This window comes from Oncorhynchus tshawytscha, linkage group LG15 (genome assembly GCF_018296145.1).
Source record: "Oncorhynchus tshawytscha isolate Ot180627B linkage group LG15, Otsh_v2.0, whole genome shotgun sequence".
In the NCBI taxonomy this organism is placed as follows: Eukaryota; Metazoa; Chordata; class Actinopteri; order Salmoniformes; family Salmonidae; genus Oncorhynchus; species Oncorhynchus tshawytscha.
In genome coordinates this window covers 8811706-8834842 of record NC_056443.1, presented here as the reverse complement: position 1 = coordinate 8834842, position 23137 = coordinate 8811706, and the positions used below count along the sequence as shown (strand labels likewise).

The following is a 23137-nucleotide window of genomic DNA, read 5'->3' as shown; positions in this document are numbered from 1 at the left end:
ACAGCTGATGTGGTTTGTGTGTATGCACGCATGTGTATACATGTGTGTGTGCGCTTAAATGCGAAAGTATGTGTGTGTGTGTGTGTTCACCCAGGGTTAAGCCTGATCCAAGAGCCACCAGAGCCCCACACTAATGAATGATAATGGATTAGAAGTAGAAAGGGAAGGTGGGTTGCCAGGTTGAGAGGCGAAGGGCTTTAGACAAACGGCCACTTGAGAGAGGCTACAGTTCAGAGCCATCACAGATACACAGATACAGGCTGTGGGTTAGCTAGAGCAGGACCCTATTCCCTACATAGTGCACTACTTTTGGTCAAAAGGGAATGCCATTTGGGGCACATGCTTTATCTCTGGAGTAATGATAAACACAGGAAGTGTTGGGGACCTGGGAGTCCTGGGCTGGGATAATAAAAGGCCATGTATCACAGGGAGTTGATCACAGACAGCTACTGTAGTAGCCAGCATGGAGTGGACTGACTGACTCCTGGGGATTGGTACTGGAAAAACTAAGCCCAAATTCTTAAAGGAGGACTGAAAGACTTTGAACTGCTTTTGAAATGGATAACAGTTTAAGAATCCTCAAGTGTGAGTGAGCCTTTGAGAGTCAAAGTCTGCCTGCCTGCCTGCCTGCCTGCCTGCCTCTGCCTGCCTGTCTGTCTGTCTGTCTGTCTGTCTGTCTGTCTGTCTGTCTGTCTGTCTGTCTGTCTGTCTGTCTGTCTGCCTGCCTGCCTGCCTGCCTGCCTGTCTGTCTGTCTGTCTGTCTGTCTGTCTGTCTGTCTGCCTGCCTGCCTGCCTGCCTGCCTGCCTGCCTGCCTGCCTGCCTGTCTGTCTGTCTGTCTGTCTGCCTGCCTGCCTGGCTGTCTGTCTGCCTGCCTGCCTGCCTGCCTGCCTGCCTGTCTGTCTGCCTGCCTGCCTGCCTGTCTGCCTGCCTCTGCCTCTGCCTGCCTGTCTGTGCCTGCCTGCCTGCCTGCCTGCCTGCCTGCCTGTCTGTCTGTCTGCCCCTGCCTCCTGCCTGCCTGTCTGTCTGTCTGTATCATCTGTCTGTCTGTCTGTCTGTCTGTCTATCTGTCTGTCTAGTCTGCCTGCCTTTGCCTGTCTGTCTGTCTGTGTCTGTCTGTCTGTCTGTCTGCCTGCCTGCCTGCCTGGGTCTGTCTGTCTGTCTTCTGTCTGTCTGCCTGCCTGCCTGCCTGCCTGCCTGCCTGCCTGCCTGCCTGCCTGTCTGCCTGTCTGTCTGTCTGTCTGTCTGTGTGTGCGCTTGCGTGTGCAGACCTGTCAACGTTGGAGTGTATCATACTACATAAAGCAGCCGTTTCCCTTCTAGTGAAGCTGAATCCCAGTAGGGGACTGATTGTTTCTCCTTAGGGCAGGCCGGCAGCTGTCAGTGTGTTAGGGGGGAGGTGGAGTGGTGCTGCTATAAGGTCACCATCCGTAGTCAGTGGGACTGTGAAGTATAGTCTTATGACTTTCACACTATTAAAGTATGGTGTCATCAAGAGAAGGAGAACGTATTATCTGAGAGCTCCACCAGAGCAGAGAGCAGGAGAGCGAGAGAGAGGGGGATAGAGAAAGAGAGACAGCGAGAGAGACAGACACAAAGAAAGAGAAATAGGGGGAGATAGAGATAAATGAAAAGGGCTGATAGGAAGGTGACAGCAGCATGGATCTTTGAACTCCTAAATCCTTTGAAAAACTCTCTTTATCAATCTGAACGTCGTCGCACCGATACACTACGGAGCAGCCCGTGACCAATCCCAGCCCTCGCAATTTGCATTGGTAATGAGGAAGTTTTTTCAAGAGCGAATTGGAACTTCAGTCAGAGAGTTGAGTGGATTATTATTTCCTCTGTCACATGATGCATTGTGAATACTAAGTGTAAAGTTATGTCTCCTCCCTGGGTCTTTGTGAAGACATTTAATGTAGATTGACTCATGGTTTGTCATGACTGTTTGTCAGATGTCTCTTTCTCTATACGGTCACCTAATAATGGTTCTTACACGGACCGTCTGAGTTTCTGTTCAGTGATTCGTTTGTACAGTTCATTTGAAAGGTGGTCTTTTAAAACATTTGGAAAACCAAAGTGCAGCCCTCTATCTGTTTATCTGAATGTTAACAGTGGTTGGTTTCCTATTCTTCTTCTCTCTCTCCCTGCGGAGGCCAGAAAATGCTTCTGATTAGCCACATTATTGTTATTGTTCTCACCACTTCCTGTGTGAGCGGAGCGTTCAATTACCCTCTAGACCTGTAAATACCGTGTTTAGGCTGACCTAAGTTGTCAGGCAGCGAGTGTTGCTATGGCAACAGGATGTACTTTTATCTTGGAAGAGGGAGGGTGGGGGGCTGAATAAGAGACGTTTGTTGGTTTGTGTTTGTGTGCTTGCTTGCTTGCTTGTTTAAGTGTGTGTGTGTGTGTGTGTGTGCGTGTGTCCGTGCGTGCGTTTTGACGACTAAGTGCTCTAGCCTTTTGTTGTTTTTAAATTGTCTATTATTATTTTAAAGCTAAGAAATGCATTCAAAGTCCAGTCCAGCGCCTTCGGGATTAAAACAACAGGACAGGCTAATGTGGAAATCAAGGTAAACTACTGCCACAAGGCTTTTATGCATTCAGACATCCATTTTACATTTTGCAAAATATAGTATGCTTAGAATGTTTTAATGATCACTCCAAGTGAGTGGTTTAGGTTGTTCCAAGGTGTTCATCGGTTAAAGTAAATATGGTGTGTGGACAGGTGTCTTTTATACTGATAACAAGTTCAAACAGGTGCCATGAATACAGGTAATGAGTGGAGGACAGAGGAGCCTCTTAAAGAAGAAGTTACAGGTCTGTGAGAGTCAGAAATCTTGCTTGTTTGTAGGTGACCAAATACTTATTTTCCACCATCATTTGCAAATAAATGCATTAAAAATCCTACAATGTGATTTTCAGGATTTCTTTTACTCATTTTGTCTGTCATAGTTGAAGTGTACCTATGATGAAAATTACAGGCCTCTCTCATCTTTTTAAGTGGGAGAACTTGTACAACTGGTGGCTGACTAAATACTTTTTTGCCCCACTGTATGTATATACTGTATATATATATATGTGTGTATGCATATATGTGTATGTATGGAAATGATGCAGACAATTACAATGATGGATGCAACAATCTTTACGGAACATTAAACCCCCTAAAATTAAAAAAAAAGTTGGGTGATTTAACTCAACTCTATATTAATGATCTCATCAGAGCTCCCAGAAAGTTCTCTCTCTCTCTCAAGTACTTGATGTCAGGCAGCAGAATTGCAGATCTGAGGACCGGTGCAGACAATGGGTCTCTGGGTCTCTCTCTCTCTCTCTCTAGCAAGCTCCCAGGTGTCAGCAATCTGTTCCATCGTACGATATTCAGAGTGACAAATTGGAATGGCCCCCGTCCAAACGCAGCCTGCGCCTCACCTCTCTGTCTGACATTTCAGCTTACTTCTCACAGTGAGTTGGAGAACTCCAACATTATTAGACAAAGTTTGATTTTCCCTTTATTAATTGTTTTAGGTATGAATATGATCTGGATTGTCTCCTGAATCTCTGTGTATGGAGCCTAAAGCGTTGGGCCTCAGTGGAATCAATACTGTTGAACTCGTTGGTGTAGTCCTGAGAAGTGCTTGTTGATCAGAACAGTTTACTGGTCAGTGTTCTCATAGAGAGAAAGAGAGAGCTCAGGACTAAGAGGACAGTTTAGTCTGCATTGAATGCAATGTATTGACTTATGCATCATGGACCTTAATGCATATCTGTAGCTTATCAGCTGGTACCAGAGTGTTTCGATCTGATATTGTCTTCTCAACAGATGACTAAACCTTGAGGGGTTCTTCTCTTCTTGAAGAGGGAGAGAGAACTGCATGACTCACAGTTGATTAGTGGCTACAGTGAAATAGAGTGGACTGATTGGTCAGAGGGGCGTGTCATGGTGCGCAGAATAAAGCACCTCTCTCTCACACACACACTCTGTCTTCCTCTCGCTCGCTCACTCTCTCTCTCAATTCAATGGAGATTTATTGGCATAGGAGACATTGCCAAAGCAAGTGAAATAAACAATAAACAAAAGTGAGAAAAAAACTAATTTAACAACCGTGGTGGAAAAAGTACTGAATTGCCATACTTGAGTAAAAGTAAAGATACCTTATTAGAAAATTACTCAAGTAAAAGTGAATGTCACCCACTAAAATACTACTTGAATTAAAGTCTTAATGTATTTGGTTTTAAATATACTTAAGTATCAAAAGGAAATGGAATTGCTAAAAATGTACTTAAGTATCAAAAGTAAAAGTATGAATCATTTTAACTTCCTTATATTAAGCAAACCAGATGGCACAATTGTTTAGTTTTTTATTTTATTTACAGATAGCCAGGTGCACACTCCAACACTCATAATTCACAAACGAAGCATTTGTGTTTCGTGAATCCACCAGATCAGAGAAAGTAGGGAGGACCAGGGATGTTCTCTTGATAAGTGTGTGAATTGGACCATTTCCCTGTCAAAATGTGACGAGTACTTGGGTGTCAGGGAAAATGTATTGAGTGAAAAGTACAGTATTTTTTTTAGGAATGTAGTGAATTAAAAGTAAAAGTTGCCATAAATATAAATAGTAAAGTAAAGTACAGATACCCCAAAAACTTACTTAAGTAGTACTTTAATTAAAGTATTTACACCACTGTAACAACCATTTAACAACATCAACAACAAACTATTAGAAATTAACAGAATATATTGCACTCAACAAAGGTTTCAAAATGATAAAGACATTTCAAGTGTTATATTATCAGCTACGTACTGTGTTTTAGCCATGTGCAAATAGTTGTAGTACAAATAGTAGGTGAAGATAAATAAACATTTCATTATTGGTGGTATTTACAATCTTGGTGCTTCACTGGTAGCCCTTTTCAATGGCAACTGGCCACAAATCTTGCTGCTGTGGTTGCAAATAACGGTATTTCGCCTAACAGCTATGGGAGATTATCAAAGTTTGATTTATTTTCTAATTATTTGTGGGTCTGTGTGATCTGTGTCTCTTAGAGATCATACATTTGTCAGGAGGTTAGAAAGTGCAGCTCAGCTTCCACCTAATTTTTTGGAAAGTGGCACGTTATCATGTCTTCTCCTGAAAGCCAGGTCTACCTATGGTGACGTCTCTCAATAGCAAGGCTATGCTCACCGTGTCTGTACATAGTCAAGGAATTCTTCCACTGTGTACTCTCTGTTTAGGACCAGTTAGCATTCCAATTGCCAGCAGCATAGGGTGCTGTAGGGTGCTGTCGTTTTTTGATGGGACATTAAACGGGTGTCCTGACTCTGTGGTCACTAAATATTTCATGGCACTTGGTGTTAGCCCCGGTGTCCTGACTCAATTCCCAATCTGGCCATCTAATCATACCCAGCTTCATATTGGCTCATTCATCCCTCCTCCTCTCCCCTTCAACCCTCCTGTTGTGTTCGTTTCATTTGAATTCATTCTGTGTTCCTGGTCCAAAATGACCAAACCATTATAGCTGATTATAAATCCATAATAATACATATATTATCACCTAATGTTCCGGTAGATTCAGTTCTTGTGAACATTACAAGTTTTGAACTTCTATTTGCTATTTATGACCTGTAGGCCTCATTGACCTGAGCTCATAAAACTCGCTTTTGAGGGAAAAAAAATGTATGGATTATTTTCAATATAACAAAATACTCAGATGAAACACATTGTGCTATTTATCACAGACTACTTTGTGTCAAAGTTTAACAAGGACTCTTTCCTCCTCACCAGTGTCATGATCAAAGATATGATCAAGAGCCTCACATACAGTTGTAAGGTCCTGGGTATCGTGAGGGTGAAATCAGGCGCAGGAAAGCAGAGTTCAATAAAGTGCTACTTTAATGCACACACGGTGAACTACGGTCAACCCACTTACGGGTGCTCAAACCAAATGCCCCAGACACCGGGAAACGAAAACAGTCTAGCACTAAATACACAAACATGTACATCTAAATGCAAACACCAGGGTTACAATAATCAATCCCGCACAAAGAACCAGGCGGGCCGGCTGACTAATAAAGCCTCACTAATTATAACCAACTCAAAACAGGTGTACTCAATAAACACATAAAGAGGGGGAGAAAAGAATCAGTGGCAGCTAGTAGGCCGTCGACGACGACCGCCGAGCCCCACCCGAACGGGAAGGGGAGCCACCTTCGGTCAGAGTCGTGACAACAGTATATTGTTTGGTTGTTGTGCTGCCACAGAATGAATTGTGAGCAAGGCCTCAAAAAAGCTTTATATACCAGAGCTGCGAGAAAAGTTCTATATATTATTGAAACAATGTTGCAATTGTTTGTGAGAATGCCAACAGGTGTGGTTCCCGTGGGGGAAGGAATTTATTGGGGAAAGGTTCTCGTTGGGGTTGCCATGGAAGCCAAGAAGGGGAGTGAGGTGTGTGTGTGTGCTCAAACACACATGCATGTGGGGGTCTGGGAGAGGAAGTGTGTCCATCTGATGATTGGGCATGTGCCTGAACAAAATTTGATACACTAATTGTAATCTCACCAATTCTAATGATATTTGACAGGGAACACCACAGGTGTAAAAAAGTTCAATAAAACACGCAAAATGTAATGAAAATCATCTAAATGTATTTTGTGTGTTCAGATGCCCTGTGTAGACAAGTCATGGAACCTTATGACAATCAGATTAAATTAACTACGTTTTTCAGAGAGAAAACTTGTAAATCGTTCCAATTCAACAGGAACACAGCGGGAGGGAACTACTTCCCAGGTCGTTTCTGTAATTGAGAATGTGTCTCTGTAGGTGAGGGTTTTGTGGTGGAATATGTGGGCATCGCTTCCTTTTTTTTGTGGTTGTAGACTTGAACAGCTCTTTTCTGGATGTTGATAAGAAGTGGGTATAGTCCTAATTCTGCTCTGCGTGCATTGTTTGGGGTTTTGCGTTATACACAAAGTATATTTTTTGCTGAATTTTACATGCATTCTCAATTAGGTGTCTTTCTCGCTCTCCTCCATCTCCTCCGTCTCTCCCAACTATCCTCATACTCTCTCACCTCCCACTTTCTCTCACCTCCTACTCTCTCTCCTCCATCTTTCTGCTCCCAAATGCCCCCCCATCTTTCTATCATCCCTCCCTCTATAGGTCACACCTCTCTGCAGCGTCATCTTTTCGCGTCTCAGCCCACTGTCCAGTCCTGGACCATGGGAATACTCTCTCACAGCAATCAGTCACTGGTGTGGACCACAGGACCATGGACCACAGGTCTGCTCTAGTGCCCTCACCTGGCACCATCCAGCCATTGCACCTGCTCATCATTCTAACCTGAAACCCAGCAGGACAGAGAAAAGAAAATGATTAACAATTAACAAGGTTGATGGAAGAAGTTTGGTTCGAACATTAGAGTAATGGAGGAGGTTCCACACTTTTATTTTCATTGGAAAGCTGTGTTTCAGTTCTTCGTCATCTGCTTGGCAAAAATATTAGTACATTTACTTTCAATTCTCTGTAAATTGTCTGCATCTAGCTATCTATTGATTTGATAGGAAAAACCTTGGCTTACCTCTTGTCACGCCCTGGCCTTAGTATGTTGTGTTTTCTTTATTATTTTGGTCAGGCCAGGGTGTGACATGGGTGATTTGTGTGTCTTGCTTGTCTAGGGGTTTATTCGATTTATGGGGTTGTGTTTAGTAGAGTTGTCTAGGAAAGTCTATGGTTGCCTAGAGTGGTTCTCAATCAGAGGCAGGTGTTTATCGTTGTCTCTGATTGGGAACCATATTTAGGCAGCCATATTCTTTGGATATTTCGTGGGTGATTGTTTCCTGTCTTTGTGTTTGTTGCACCAGATAGGGCTGTTTCGTTTTTTTGCGGTTCTTGTTTTGTAAATTGTTCGTATTTTCCATCTTTCATTAAAGATGTATAAAGATAACCACGCTGCATTTTGGTCCTCCTCTCTTTCACCAGAAGAAAACCGTAACAGAATCACCCACCACAACAGGACCAAGTGGCGTGGTGACAGGCAGCGGCAGCAGGAGCAGTGAAGTCAGGACTATACGACTTGGGAGGAAATAGACAGGTGGACGGTCAACCCAGTGAGAGTGCCGGAGCCCGCCTGGGATTCGCTGGAGCAGTGCGAGGAGGGTTATAGGAGAATGGAGTTGGAGAGACGAGCACGGCGGCGTGGATAGAAGCCCGAGAGTCAGCCCCAAAAATGTCACACAGGGAGTATGGCGAAGCCAGGTAGGAGACCTGCGCCAACTTCCTGTGCTTACCGGGGGGCTAGATAGACCGGGCAGGCACCGTGTTATGCTGTGGAGTGCACGGTGTCTCCAGTGCGGGTGCATAGCCAGCTCCTCGTATCGGCCGGGCTAGAGTGGGCATCGAGCCAAGTGTCATGAAGCCGGCTCTATGCATCTGGTCTACAGTGCGTCTCCTTGGGCCGGCTTACATGGCACCAGCCTTGCGCACGGTGTCCCCGGTTCGCCTGCATAGCCCAGTGCAGGCTATTCCACCTCGCCGCACTGGCAGGGCGACCGGGAGCATTCAACCAGGTAAGGTTGGGCAGGCTCGGTGCTCAAGAGCTCCAGTGCGCCTGCACGGTCCGGTCTATCCGGTACCACCTCTACGCATCAGCCCTCCGGTGGCAGCTCCCCGCACTCGCCCAGAGGTGCGTGTCCTCTGCCCAGTACCACCAGTGCCGGCACCACGCACCAGACCTACAGTGCGCCTCGCCTGTCCAGCGCCGCCGGAGTCTCCCGCCTGTCCAGCGCCGCCGGAGTCTCCCTCCTCGCCAGCGCCGCCGGAGCCTCCCGCCTGTCCGGCGCCGCCGGAGTCTCCCGCCTGTCAGGCAGGATCTGCCAGAGCCGCCTGTCATCCAGGATCTACCAGAGCCGCCAGTCAGCCAGACTCTGCCAGAGCCATCAAACTGCCTGAGCTTCCCCTCAGTCCCTAGCTTCCCCTCAGTCCCAAGCTTCCCCTCAGTCCCGAGCTTCCCCTCAGTCCCGAGCTGCCCCTCAGTTCAGTGGGGCCCTTTGTAAGGGTTACTAGGCCAAGGTCGGCGGCGAGGGTCTCCAATCTAAGGACGCTAAGGAGGTGGACAAAGACTAAGTTGGAGTGGGGTCCACGTCCCGCGCCAGAGCCACCACCGTGGATAGACACCCACCCAGACCTCCCCTATGGGTTTAGGTGTGCGGCCGGGAGTCCGCACCTTTGGGGGGGTAGTGTCACGCCCTGGCCTTAGTATTTTGTGTTTTCTTTATTATTTTGGTCAGGCCAGGGTGTGACGGGTGATTTATGTGTCTTGTCTTGTCTAGGGTTTTTTATATTTATGGGGTTGTGTTTAGTAGAGTTGTCTAGGAAAGTCTATGGTTGCCTAGAGTGGTTCTCAATCAGAGGCAGGTGTTTATCATTGTCTCTGATTGGGAACCATATTTAGGCAGCCATATTCTTTGGGTATTCCGTGGGTGATTGTTTCCTGTCGTTGTGTTTGTTGCACCATATAGGGCTGTTTCGGTTTTTCACGGTTCTTGTTTTGTAAATTGTTTGTATTTTCCATCTTTCATTGAAGATGTATAAAGATAACCATGCTGCATTTTGTCCCTCCTCTCTTTCACCAGAAGAAAACCGTAACACCTCTCTACCCTGAAACTAGTTTTTATGCCTTTAGGTTTTGTAACACCTCAGCTTCCTCCCATTTACCACTAAGAAACCACAGAAAATGGTTCCTTTAGCAGGATAGTGGGAAAATGTAGATGGTAAGTAGCAAGGTTTTTGTCCCTTTTCCAATTTGTAATTTTGTCTCTCTCTCTCAAATTAGCAATTAAAACACCAAACAATTGCGGAGGCTGGCTCCAGCCGCTTCTACTGAGCCCACAGGCTATACCCAGCCCTACCGCTCCATGCTTTCTAAATGTCAGAGTCTGAGAAGTTCTTTAAAAATTGAAAAAAGAACCCATTACCAGTGACATTTATCATGCGTGTCTCTGAGCATAAGACTTTCTGTGTGAGGAGCGAGGCAAATGCAGAACACGAAATGTCTGAGATTAATTGAGTTATGAGTTATTGTCTCTCCACTGTCAGATGTTGTACTTATTCTCTACTACCAGACATGGGTTCAAATGTTATTCACAATCTATCAAATGCTTTATGCGTTTGGTTTATCTTGCCTGGGGCAATGGGACCGATAAAATCATCTAAAACAGGTATTCCCAAACCGGGGTTCACTTATATTGGAAGTAGTGCCTTTCCTCAACCACAGTGTGTTATATGTGCAAAAGCACTCTCACACAACCCGATGAAACCTTCACTCTTACGCAGACATTTAGAAACAAAACATGCCAATTTGAAAAATAAGGAGTTTTTGGAGCAAGAATTAAGGCGACTTTCGAGTAGTAAGACATGTATAAAAGCAACAGATACCATTAATAAGAAGGGGCAAGAAGCATCTTATATGGTCAGGTACTGAGTGGCTAGGACCGGCAAGCCCCATTCTATTGTGGAGGACTTAATTCTATATGGCTGGGACAATGCTGTGGAGGACTTCATTTGGGAATGGCTGGGACAATGCAGGGGGGAAAGGCCCAAAAAACTATACAGACAATCCTTCATCAAACAACACTGTTTCACAACACATCAGTGACATGGCAGGATATGTTTTGAAACAATTACTGCTTCACATACAAACCAGTAAATTCTATGCGTTACAGCTGGATGAGTCAACAGATGTGGCGGGCCTGGCACAGCTCCTGGTAAATGTCCATTTTGTTTATGGGGGGTCAATTAAGGAAGATATCCTCTTCTGGAAACGAGGACAACAGGAGAGCATATATTTTAAGTTTTGGACAGCTTTGTGACATCAAATGGACATTGCTGGTCAATATGTGTTGGTATCTGTACTGATGGCGCAAAAGCCATGACAGGGAGACATAGTGGAGTGGTAACATGTGTGCAAGCAGTTGCTCCCAACGCCCCTTGGGTACACTGCAGCATCCACCGAGAGGCTCTTGCTGCCAAGGGAATGCCTGACAGCTTGAAAGATGTTTTGGACACTACAGTGAAAATGGTTAACTTTGTTAAAACTTCTTGATGCTACCCATCCCTTTAGCGGGATCATTGTCATCAACAACCGCTGAATTGCATAGCGCCACATTCAAATAATATTACTAAAAATATTTATATTAATGAAATCACAAGTGCAATATAGCAAAACACAGCTTAGCCTTTTGTTAATCCACCTGTCGTGTCAGAATTTGAAAATATGGTTTACAGCGAAAGCAATCCAAGCGTCTAAGTTTACGATCGCTCGACAAAACATTATTTACATCTAGCATCAAGTAGCGTGGTCACGAAAAGCAATCAAATTAATCGTTTACCTTTGATCTTCGGATGTTTTTACCCACGAGACTCCCAGTTACACAATAAATGTTCCTTTTGTTCCATAAAGATTATTTTTATATCCAAAATACCTCTGTTTGTTTGGCGCGTTATGTTCACAAATCCACAGGAAAGAGCGGTCACGACAACACAGACAAATTCCGAATAGTATCCGTAATGTCCACAGAAACATGTCAAACGTTTTTTAGAATCAATCCTCAGGTTATTTTTAAAATATACAATTGATAATATATCAACCTCAACTGTCTTTCTCAGTAGGAGAGGGAAAGGCAATGGCTGCCCAAACTCTGTTGCGCCAAGCAAAATGCTGCTGGCACCCGGCCATACAATGAAGCGATGTTATCTTTCTCGCTAATATTTCAAAATAAAAGCCTGAAACTATGTCTAAAGACTGACACCTTGAGGAAGCGATAGGAAAATGAATCTGGTTGATATCCCTTTAAATGGAGCAAAGGCAGGCTATGGAACATGGAGTTTTCAAAATAGAAGCCACTTCCTGGTTTGATTTTCCTCAGGGTTTTGCCTGCAATATCAGTTCTGTTATACTTACCGACAATATTTTGACAGTTTTGGAAACTTTGGAGTTTTCTATCCTAATCTGTCAATTATATGGATATTCTAGCGTCTGGTCCTGAGAAATAGGCCATTTACTTTGGGAATGTTATTTTTCCAAACATAAAAATAGTGCCCCCTGGCTTCAAGAGGTTAAAGCAAGGCCCGTAAACTCTCGTGTATTTTCTGCACTATGCAATGATATGGGCAGCGACCATGCAACACTTATACAACATACAGATGTACACTGGTTATCAAGGGCAAAGTATTGACACATTTTTTTTATTTGAGAGACCAGCTTAAAGTTTTCTTTACTGACCATCATTTTCACTTGTCTGACCGCTTACAAGATGGCAAGTTTCTTACACGACTGGCCTATCTGGGTGATGTTCTTTTCTCGCGTGAATGATCTGAATCTAGGATTACAGGGACTCTCCGCAACTATTTTCAATGTGTGGGACAAAATTTAGGCTATGATTAAGAAGTTGGAGCTCTTCTCTGTCTGCATTAACAAGGACAACACACAGGTCTTTCCATCATAGTACACTTTTTTGTGTGCACATCAAGCTTACGGACAATGTCAAATGTGATATAGCGAAGCACCTGAGTGAGTTGAGTGCGCAATTACGCAGGTACTTTCCCAAAAGGGATGACACAAACAACTGGATTCGTTATCCCTTTCATGCCATTCCTCCAGTCCACTTACTGATATCTGAACCAGAGAGGCTCATCGAAAATTGCAGCAAGCGGTTCTGTGGAAATGAATTCTTATGTTTAATAAATGTATCTTCTGTATGTGGCAGGCTTACAATGATGGCAATAAACAACATTTGAGAGTGTGCTGACCCTGGCGCTAGAGGGGGTCCGCAGTTGGAGGTTGAATGTTTGAAGGGGTACGGGACTATAAAAGTTTGGGAACCACTGGTCTAAAAAGTGCAAAATAGTCTAAAATGTGCTCTCTTGCTCTCTCTCCTCACGCTCGGCCTGGTTTACTAACCCTCACACTCTCTTAGAACGCTGCCATTTGTTACAGTGATTCATGAATACCAATGCCGGTTGCTCGTGAGACATATACAGCCCTGCGTTGTAAAGGATTAATCTCTCCTTTCACCTTCGCCATGTTATCCATTTTCATCTGAAGAATTTCTACCCGGCGTCGCACAATTGGATTGGTGGTTTTAAATCTAAAATAAGTGCCTCAGAAATGCCTTATTTTCGACATGTTTGTGTTTTTATGTGTTTATTATCTCTGCTTGGCATGTTAATCTATGGGTCTGAGGTCCTTCAGTGGTGAGTAAATCTCAGAGGTCGACGGTGATGGAAGGAGAATCTTTTGTTTGCGTAGACCTGCGGATGGAAGACCTGTGTGGACATTCACTCTGCTGCTTAGACCTGATGGAGTGTTATAAACCTGTCACGCTCTGACCTTTAGTTCTTTTGTTATGTCTTTGTTTTAGTATGGTCAGGGAGTGAGTTGGGTGGGTTGTCTGTTCCTTTTTCTACGTGGGGTTTTTGTGTTTGGCCTGGTATGGTTCTCGATCAGAGGCAGGTGTCGTTAGTTGTCTCTGATTGAGGATCATACTTAGGTAGCCTTTTCCCACCTGTGTGGTGTGGGTGATTATTTTCTGTTCTGTGTTTTTCTTCACCGTACAGGACTGTTCGTTTGTCGTTTTGTTGTTTTTCCAGTGTTCAGTTTCATAAAAAAATATGAACACTTGCCACTCTGCGCATTGGTCCTCCTCTTCTTCCACCACAGACGAGCGTTACAAAACCACACAGTGTAAATCAGTTGGGTTGTGCCCAAAATGGCACTCTATATAGTAGAGCTTTGTGGGCCCTGGTCAAAAGTAAGGGACCATGTAGGGAATGATTTTGGGCACCATTCTTGTGTGGAGAGATACAAGGAGTGTCCAGGCTTCTACAGGTCCAGCACAACAATACTAACACACCTGATTCAACTAATCAACTGCCTCATCAGGACCTTGATTAGCTGGATCAGGTGTGTTAGTACTGGGGTGGAACAATGGCCTGTGCACTCTCCAGGAGGATGGCTGGTAACTACTAGTGTGAGCCAATCCTCTCTTTATTTCACCTGCTAATAGAGAGTAGTGGGCTGGTAAACTACTGCAGCTCTGTATGTCCGGGGTTTTTACTGTAATGAGTTCAAACCACTCTGACAACAAGGCTTTGTGTTGCATTTATTGTAAGAAGAAGTGACTAGACTGGACTGGGCATAGCTGTGGTATATCCTTGTCACTGTATTCTGCATTACATTTATGGGCTATGTCATATTTTAATACACTGTATGTATAGGCTTGCTATAGTTTGTGGCAACACACATTCTAGAGCAAGAGTACTTATGAAAAGGACCATGTGTTGTGTCCTATTTGCGTATCATGGCTCTGATGAGCAGCCCCACACCTGTGATATATTAAGGGCTGCAAGATGCCCCCCCTCCATTTTCTTCTCATTGATTATCCCATTAGAGATCATGATACATGTCCAATCATACACAGATATACAGTGTGGGATGAATGGGATTAGTTTTACTCATTTACTCTGTACACGTGGCCTAGTTTTTTTTTAATAACCTGCACAACGGATGTTATTGCTGCAAGGGTAATGATTTCTTTTCGTTCGATAAACTGAATTTTCTACAACAGCTAAATGCCAAACCTTGATAACGTGAAAGACATTCAGTACAAAGAGATGACTTATCCGTTAACCTGACTATTATCTCATTCTTGATTTGATTGGCTTTTTTAAACTTATTTTAGGGTTTATTGTTTGAATGTTACTCCTTAAAAAAAATAGTTTTTCTTGAGTGTACTTTTACCAGAGCTGAGATGTGTAGGAATACAGGTGAATTCAGTCATTGACACAGACACGCTGTCATAGCAGGAAGGGTAAGGCATGCCGCGAACCAAGAGGTGGAATAATTACTGTATAAAAGAACATGCACAATGTGATCATGCATGTCAATGTGCCAAATGTTTAAGTTCAAAGTATTCTATGGTAAAAATGCACTATTTGAATTTGTGGATGGTCCCTAACACAAGTTTTCTCAAGTTGGAGCTAAGTTTGGGTCAACTAAAAATGTTAAGTTAAGGTAACACTTTGACTGAAAAGTTGAGTAAACAAAAAAAGGCTGTGGAACCAAGTTACTGAATAATAATTAGTTCAATCAGCTTGTTGGTTTTTTTACGGTGAATTAAGGCAGCATGGTGGTGGTGGTTTTGAAATCAGTGGTACCCTGTCATTTATCTGGAACAGTCGAGTCCCCCTCTGTGTATCTGTGACCTCTGGATGTGTTTGGGGGATTTCTAAAGTTCACCGTTCAAGTTCTTTCTGAATTCCCCCTTCTCTGTTTAGTTAGATCCCCACGGTTGCCACGGAAACTCTGATCTTAGGTCAGTTTAGCATTTTCCCACCTAATGTTTAAGGCTAGGATTTGAGGAGGCTAAGCTGATCCTGGATCTGAGCTGAGGAGCAGTTTAACCCAGAGTGACAAACGTTATCTCCAGCCTGTTCAAATGGAATGACATATCCTCTCTCCTTCTTATCTCTACAGCTGTGTTAGGGCCTGTTCCTTTTGTTATGGAAATTAGATTAACATGGTATTAATTGTGTCAGACGGACATTCCATTCCATTTCCAGACATCTAACACTCTTTTGAGTGGCTATGCAAGATTGACTCTTTTACTTGAATTACTGCCATTGTCGCGTCTTAGGGCAATTGACTTGGTTGAGGGTCCCCCCTCCCAATTACACTAATAGGTTTGTAGGATTCTCTTCTGATGAGCATATGGTGTTTAATCAATTTGGAAGATCCTTCTCTGTCGTTGTGTGATTCGTCTCTATCTCCCTGGGGAGATCGTGTCACAATGGATTACGCTAACCGACACGTAGCATACGTGACAAGGACCCTCTTGGTGACAATATCCAGTGTTTGATGTGCTAATAAAAAAACTGTGTGTGTGCGCGTATGCATGTGTTAAATAATATTACTGCCTCCATAAACGATCTCCTGTGTATCAGGTGCTGTTGATTTCCATCTCAGACAAACAGAAATGCTTTCATATCTCTGTTAGATACAACTGCTGCTGTTTCAGACTGCCAGCTCCTTGGACAGCTCCTCCACTGTGTATTCACCGACTGACACATTGACAGGTTTAATCTGTCTTTGTCCATCTGTCTGTGTATATCGTTCTGAAACACACAATGCTAATATGGCCTTTTGGTGGATGTGTATTGTTGACAAGGAAAATCTGTTGAGATCTGAAGACTGAAAGTGCTCTCTCGAAATCATGCAAGGACTGATATTGAATAAGTGATGCTTTTATTGAATAGTTTCTAAGTGCCTGGAGTGAACTTGCGTCAGATAACATCAAACCTTGTAATGAGTGTTTTGTTGTTGTGAGAGATCTGTGTGTGTTTGCACGCGTCCGTGTGTTGCTGGCAGTAGGTAGCTCTCGCCACTCCTACTGGTCCCAGTGTCATCACAATATTATGACCGTGTGACATTTTTCTGATGAGTCATTTCAATTAGGCCCATCCTTTGCAACACTAGAGCTATTGGCAGTCGCTCTGTTATCGTGTCTGTTGATCACAGTCCCATAAAGCACAACGAAATTGCTCATGCTGAAAACAACACAGGCCATGTTGTTGTGCATTCAGTGGAGGATGCTCTCCAAAAAGTATTTATTTGCTTGTTGTCTGGCTTTATTTATTTTTTTCAAGCCACTGAAAGTACTTGATGTCAGGCAACAGAATTGTAGATCTGAGGACCGGTGAAGACAATGGGGCTGTGTGTGTCTGAGAGTATGGCTGTTTGTGGCGACTTCTGAGTTTTTGTTCTCTCTCTCTCTCTCTCTCTCTCTCCTGTTTGTGCAAATGACTCTGTCTTCTGGAACCTTGGAGGGGTGAGACAGGGCTTTTGAACTCTGCTCTGTCCATCTTTGCAGCTGCACATATACACAAAAGGTAGCCTGGGGCACTACACCTTCAAGAAAATACAAGCACTATACACACTCCTTTTCTTTTTGACAGAGTCTAGCCAGGTACAGGAGCATCGCTTGCTTGTTATATATTTATTTCATTCCTCTATTCTCCCTCTCTCTTTCTGTTCAGTGTGAGGGCCAAGGGAAAACAACAACACAGCCACCTCATTTAAATTTCCTTTCTATGTTACATATCTCCTGAGAGGAGAGAAAGCGAGAGAGGAGAGAAAGACCGAGTTTGATCCTGGTTCTCCTCAGCAGAGAGGGAAGGGAGAGGTGTTGTGGAAGTGCAGCCCGAGGCAGTGCCACCGGTCCTGGGTTTGTTTACTCTGCCGTTCCCCTGCTCTGAAGGTGGTCCCGCATGCTGGGTCTGTATGCAGCAATGAGATAACCCTCCTACTCATCAGCACCCCCGGTTACTCCCAGAATCTGGTGCTGTGGTATTTAAAAAATTGGTTCTCCCCCGGAATACAAATTGCTATTCTCTGAAATTTTTAAAGGAGGAATAAAAGGAATAAATCTAATTTTAGAGGCCTGACATGGTTACTATGCACTGCAGTAACCTAGAGCTCTTTGTGGCAGGAGCCCATAACAGGAAAATGTGCACTGCTATATACACTCTTTAAAGAAAAAGTGCTAAGTAGAACAGTATTTGTCCCCATAGGGGAACCCTTTTTGGTGCTAGGTAGAACCCTTTGCATGTGGTTCTCCCTATAACCCTTTTGTAGGATTTTTCATAGAACACCCTGTATATGGTTCTACCTAGAACCCTCTATGAAGGGTTCTACCGAGAACCCTTTTAATCTTTAAAGGGATCTTCCTAGAACCCTCTGAACGGTTCCACCAGCCTTACTAGCCTTTAAAATTAAATTATTTATGACAATTACATGACATATATCTTAAGGCCTTTCTTTGAGGGCCTGGTTATACCCTGACACAGTTGCGTTAGGAAACTCCTTTCCACAGTGGAAACTCCTGGAATCCAGCCAGAGTTAGGATGTCCAACAAGTAGAACATAACAAGTAGGATCACACCACGACCAGCATTTAGAATTACTGCCAGGATAGGGAAAATTGAATACGGAGACTACGTCAATCATCTAAACTGGAAAAAAACATTTCAGTATCGGCTAACTACTAACAGATTGGATTTGTTAGAAAATGTATACTATTTACAGTATCTTTGTATAGCATAACATTACTCAATCAATCAATGTATATGCAAAATAGATATTAAAACAGACAATTCTGAAAATCACCCTGCAATAGAGCATGCTGGGAAATATGATATATGGTTCTATGTAGAACCCTTCTTGACTTCCAAAGAATCCTTCTTGCCTTGCAAACAATCATCAAATAACTCTTTCCTCCCAAAATGGTTCTTAGGATGTTAAAGGTTCTAGGTAGAACCCTTTGCCTTACAATGAACCCTTGTCTTCCAAAATGGGGTCTTCCACTCAAAACAGTTCTTGGTAGAATCCTATCCCTCTGCAAAAAAAAACAACTTTTTTTTGAAGAGAGCAGGGGCTCAAATGCATTTTTAACTAGGCAAGTCAGAACACATTTTTATTTACAATGACGACCTACCCCGGTCAAACCCTCCCCTAACCCTGATGATGCTGGGCCAATTGTGCGCCACCCTATGGGACTCCCGATCATGGCTGGTTGTGATTCAGCCCTGGATCAAACCCAGGTTTGTAGTGACGCCACTGCGATGCAGTGCCATAGAACGCTGCGCCACTCAAGGAAACCTGCATTTCACAGCAGGGTATTGCTGTGATCATTTCTGCTTGAAATATGTAAATGTGTAAATACTATGCCCAGGGATTGAATAGTAGGGATAAGGCAGAAAGGAGGACATTTTCCCTATTATTATTACAAACATGATATAGATTTATGTTACGGTAATCATAGAAAGGAAACTGTGGAGCAGTCCGTTCCTGACAAAATATCTGTTCAACTTTTTTTTTTAGGATATCCACTAATGGATAGTGATGCAGTTGTACTAAGAATGAATGGTGGGAAAAGACACAAGTTGATGTGACAGGCTATGACTAGAGAAGGGTTGTGTGACGAGAGCAGACTCAATGCTGTGCAGGCTGAGGATCGGTCTGAGGTTGAGGTTATGTCAGTTTCCCTGCCATAGGTTGTGTCCAAAATGGCACCCTATTCCTTATATTTTGCACTACTTTTGAGTAAGGCTCCGCTCAAACATATTGCCTTATGCTGGGTATACGGTGATATTTGGGATGCAGCTATTGTCTGACAACAAGGGATTGTTTCCTCAGGCAACAGACTGTGCAGAGGCTTAAGAACTCCCATAATTAACTGTCACAATGTTTAAAAACTAACAAATGGACTTTATGTCAGCGAGGGCCCATTAATTTAGCAGCTCCTCTCGTCGATCGGCCTATTATCTCCATTACTACAGCCCTGGTGTCTGCAGCTTCGCAGCCGCAGCTTCCCCCTATCTCTCTCTCAGAAACACTCGGCTCCCCTGGGAATGTATAACTAGCAACGCTCAGAGTACCACTAGCCAGAGCTCTGCGTCTGCCTTTAATAAAAGACGAACATAAGAAAACACATCCACTGAGTTGCATGATAACTTGAGGGGGGAAATGTCCATATGTTGAACTACTAAGTACCACATAGAGGATTGGATAAGAGAGAAGAAGGGAGGGACTTAGCCCGAAGGCATTCAGAAAAACACGAGCAGTATGGGAGAAGTACTGTCTGTGATCGCTAGCCACAGTTCACAGTTATTTCTGTGTATATAAGGGACTGAAATGTAATTATTGCAGACTGAGTTTGTGTACATTCTGAGCACTTAAGGGAAGGATGAAGGATGAATTACAATATGCAAAGCTGGTTGAATACAGAAATGAAAAGTTAATTTAATCTTTGCCATATTCTTAGGCTACAGAGAGGAAATTGTCTTCAAATGAAGATGCTTGAGGCACGGGGAAGGTCAGCGAAGCCGTGTGTGTGTGTATGTGTGTGTGTGTGTGTCTTTGTGTGTGCGTGTATATGCTACTATTTGCTATTATGGTCTAAAACCCTAAACTGACCTTATCTCAGCGCCTACGCTGTGAATCCCGATCAGCTGTCTAAGGATTGTTCCATAGGGTTGTGTTTTTAGGAAGTGATATTGGTTATTGTATAATACATTTTATTTTCTTCCATATTGTTAGTGTGCTTAGCTTTATCCTTTGAATATAGGCACGTGAAAAGATTCTGGGGATGAGCATGCACACCTTCTTGCGACTAGCAATCCCGTATCCGGGAGCGTAATCATAGCCTCAAGTGCATTACCATAATGCAACTTTTCCTATTCATGAAAATCGCAAATGAAATGAAATAAATATATTCAAACACAAGCTTAGCCTTTTGTTAACTTCTTCGATATAGGGGGCGCTCTTTTAATTTTTGGATAAAAAAACATTCCCGTTTTAAACAAGATATTTTGTCACAAAAAGATGCTTGACTATGCATATAATTCACAGCTTTGGAAAGAAAACACGCTGACGTTTCCAAAACTGCAAAGATATTGTCTGTGAGTGCCACAGAACTGATGTTACAGGCGAAACCCAGAAGAAATTTCAAACAGGAAATGCCCCAGATTTTGAAGATTGACCATAAGAGACTACATTTACCAGGTGCCCGCTTGGTGTCCTCCGTCGAAATTATTGCGTAATCTGGTTCAGAGGAGAAACTAAACTTTCACGAATGATTTATCATCGAATAGATATGTGAAAAACACCTTGAGGATTGATTCTAAACAACGTTTGCCATGTTTCTGTCAATATTATGGAGTTAATTTAGAAAAAAGTCTGGCGTTGTAATGACTGAATTTTCGGGATTTTTTCTTAGCCAAACGTGATGAACAAAACGGAGCGATTTCTCCTACACAAATATTATTTTTGGAAAAAAGGAACATTTGCTATCTAACTGAGAGTCTCCTCATTGAAAACATCCGAAGTTCTTCAAAGGTAAATGATTTTATTTGAATGCTTTTCTTGTTTTTGTGAAAATGTTGCCTGCTGAATGCTAGGCTTAATGCTATGCTAGCTATCAATACTCTTACACAAATGCTTGTGTAGCTATGGTTGAAAAGCATATTTTGAAAATCTGAGATGACAGTGTTGTTAACAAAAGGCTAAGCTTGTGAGACAATATATTTATTTCATTTCATTTGCGATTTTCATGAATAGTTAACGTTGCGTTATGGTAATGAGCTTGAGGCTATGATTACGCTCCCGGATACGGGATTGCTCGACGCAAGAAGTTAACAACACTGTCATCTCAGATTTTCAAAATATGCGTTACAGCCAACGCTAGACAAGCATTTGTAAGTTTATCATGGCATAATGCTATGCTAGGCTCTGCTGGCAGCAGGCAACATTTTCACGAAAATAAGAAAAGCAACCAAATTAAATCATTTACCTTTGAAGAACTTCAGATGCTTTCACTCAGGAGACTCCCAGTTAGATAGCAAATGTTCCTTTTTTCCAAAAAGAATATTTTTGTAGGCGAAAAAGCTTCCGTTTGTTCATCCTGCTTGGCTGAGAAATCGACCGAAAAATACTTAAACTACAACACCGAACTTTTTTCAAAATTTGCTCCATAATATCGACAGAAACACGGCATACGTTGTTTAGGATCCATCCTCAAGGTGTTTTTAACATCTGTATTCGATAATATATCCGAGGCAATTGGTTTGTCATAGGAAGCGATTGGAAAAATGGCTACCTCAGTATTTTACGCTATATATGGTCCCTTACAGCCATTCTCCAATGGAAATGCCTAAAAAGACGTCACAATGCTGTAGACGCCTTGGGGAATGCGTGGAAAACGTAAGCTCATTCGTAGCTCATTCACAGCCATATAAGGAGTCATTGGCATGAGGCGGTTTTAAAAAATGCGTCACTTCCTGATTGGATTTTTATCTGGGTTTTGCCTGTAACATCAGTTCTGTGGCACTCACAGACAATATCTTTGCAGTTTTGGAAACGTCAGTGTGTTTTCTTTCCAAAGGTGTCAATTATATGCATAGTCGAGCATCTTTTCGTGACAAAATATCTTGTTTAAAACGGGAAGGTTTTTTTATCCAAAAATTAAAAGAGCGCCCCCTATATCGAAGAGTTAATATGTACCCATTGTTCCTCTTTAGTGCATTTAACGATATGTCATATGTCAAAGCCCTGGGTGGCAAGTTGATACAATTCCAAGCCAGGAAGTTTAAAATCACCCTCAGACAGTAAAATGTTCCTTTTTATTCTATGAGTTTTATTTCCCCATATAAAACAGTGGAGGCTGCTGAGGTGAGGACGGCTCATAGTAATGGCTGGAACAGAATGAATGGAATGGCATCAAACCATGTGTTGGATGTGTTTGATACCGTTCCACCGATTCTGCTCCAGCCATTACTACGAGCCCGTCCTCCCCAATGAAGGTGCCACCAACCTCCTGTGGTATAAATGTTATGAGCGGGTATACGTTTTTTAAAGAATGTCATCGGTGGTGTAATTGGTATAAATATAACACTTTGGGAGCCATGCCTTTCTGAAGAAGTTTATTTTACCTTCAAGGTTTATGGGAAGATTATTCTATTTAATTAGATCGGCTTTCATATTGTTGAGTAATTGGATAAAGTTATTTATATATTTGTTTTTTTGTTGTAAATTATTAAGAATCCTAAGTAATTTAATATTTGTTGTGGTCCACTTATAGGATTGCTATATATCATGAGTAAATATGTTTCTTGACATTATTTCATTTTTTTCCCCACACATTTTTATACCCGACATTTTAGAGTACTCTAAAAAATGTTTTAAGCAAGGGGGGCATTGAGTTTTCAAAATTGGTCCGATATATCAGGAGATCATTTGCAAATAAGTTTAGTTTATATTCATGTTTATCAATACCTGTTAAGTATGGGTCCTGTCTAATTATTTCTTCAAGTGGTTCAAGTGCCAGTGCAAACAGGAGGAGGGAGAGAAGATAGGACATCTACTTTGTGCATGACACAAGTCATTTTTTCAATTGTTTACAGAGCAGATTATTTCACTTCTAATTCACTGTATCACAATTCCAGTGGGTCAGAGGTTTACATACATTAAGTTGACTGTGCCTTAAAACAGCTTGGAAAATTCCAGAAAATTGTGTCATGTCTTC

The 23137-nt window shown here is 42.7% G+C and overlaps 1 long non-coding RNA gene across 1 annotated transcript; it reads left to right on the top strand.

The window, feature by feature from the left end:
- The first annotated feature begins 457 nt into the window (after positions 1-457).
- Positions 458-7665, top strand: LOC121839383. The gene is made up of 3 exons (XR_006078916.1): positions 458-585; positions 2497-2571; positions 7165-7665. It is a non-coding gene; the product is annotated as an uncharacterized LOC121839383 (long non-coding RNA).
- Positions 7666-23137: the final 15472 nt, after the last annotated feature.